The sequence below is a fragment of the Triticum urartu genome, unplaced genomic scaffold, assembly GCF_003073215.2.
Source record: "Triticum urartu cultivar G1812 unplaced genomic scaffold, Tu2.1 TuUngrouped_contig_7276, whole genome shotgun sequence".
Taxonomy (NCBI): domain Eukaryota; kingdom Viridiplantae; phylum Streptophyta; class Magnoliopsida; order Poales; family Poaceae; genus Triticum; species Triticum urartu.
This window is the reverse complement of record NW_024118106.1, coordinates 8,975-10,428: the sequence shown is the minus strand read 5'-3', so window position 1 is coordinate 10,428 and position 1,454 is coordinate 8,975. Positions and strand designations below refer to the sequence as shown.

General features: G+C 45.2%; 1 long non-coding RNA gene across 1 annotated transcript; it reads left to right on the top strand.

Annotated features, from left to right (window-relative positions):
• The first annotated feature begins 421 nt into the window (after nucleotides 1-421).
• Nucleotides 422-1,221, top strand: LOC125531500. The gene is made up of 3 exons (XR_007293279.1): nucleotides 422-480; nucleotides 968-1,050; nucleotides 1,172-1,221. It is a non-coding gene; the product is annotated as an uncharacterized LOC125531500 (long non-coding RNA).
• Nucleotides 1,222-1,454: the final 233 nt, after the last annotated feature.

Genomic DNA, 1,454 nt, shown 5'->3' with positions numbered 1-1,454 from the left:
CATGACCTTCCGCAGCTGGGGTGTGTCGTTGCAGGGTGACAGCAGACTGCGCACTGGGCCTGTCCACAATGTCAAAACATGTCCAAAAGAAGACTTGATTAATACGACTTTACTTGTGATTCATGAAATGTATGAGAAAATGGAGTAACCAGGCGACATGGCCACGGGTGGCTTTGATAGAGTGTTGGTTACATTTATAATAGCAGACGTAGCTTTCTTAAATCCGTTGCCTCCTGTCATAATTTTTTAGTATTGCATCCCTTTTTACCTCTCCCTTTCCCTCTGTCTCTTTAGTTCTTTTGGATATGTTTTTTGACCTGTGAGGCAACGATATATTTTGGATTTACAAGATTGAAGTACGACTCAATGTCAGAGTCAATATTATGGACATTTTCCTTGTTAGAACCGACACTATCTGGTGTGCTCTTAATGAATTTGGAGCATGAAGTGGAGTCTGATCACTCATTATCATATCAACAGGTATGCCTGCATCATAATTGTATGTACAATGTCAGTTGTTGAGACACAAACTAAGGTATTATGTTTGACAAGAGAACACATGACCTTCCGCAGCTGGGGTGTGTCGTTGCAGGGTGACAGCAGACTACGCACTGGGCCTGTCCACAATGTCAAAACATGTCCAAAAGAAGACTTGATTAATACGACTTTACTTGTGATTCATGAAATGTATGAGAAAATGGAGTAACCAGGCGACATGGCCACGGGTGGCTTTGATAGAGTGTTGGTTACATTTATAATAGCAGACGTAGCTTTCTTAAATCCGTTGCCTCCTGTCATAATTTTTTAGTATTGCATCCCTTTTTACCTCTCCCTTTCCCTCTGTCTCTTTAGTTCTTTTGGATATGTTTTTTGACCTGTGAGGCAACGATATATTTTGGATTTACAAGATTGAAGTACGTAAGAGTACATGATATATGTATTTACCTGAATTGTCGTTGTTTGTCAGGTCCTGAAAGGGAGTACATGCCCCACTATGCTCAAAGGATGCCATATTGTCAACTCAGTTTGTCATGCAGATCATGATGTACTGTAAGTATCAAATTTCACAGTACAAATTATAGATTGTCAGATTAAAAGAGCAATTTCCTTTTGTCTTCTGCCTGATCATCTATACTTGCGAATTCAAATGATCTAACCTATGCGCTGGCAGGTCAGAAAGTAGTCATATGTCCTCGAGATGCTGCGGGCCACATGGGGTGATGACACCGCAGGTAGGGCAACATGCTGTGGTCGAGGACGACCACCGGGTGGAGGACGTCGCGGCCACCAGGGACGACAGCGGTGTGGTGATGATGGCGGGGCGAGGAAAGGTTGGGCAGCAAGGCGGGTTGAGGAATGACGTGCACCGGGGCGGGGGACATTGCGGCCACGAGGGGCTAGGCGGCATGGCGACGGCGGAGGGGCGAGGAGAGGTAGGGGAGCAAGGCGGGTCG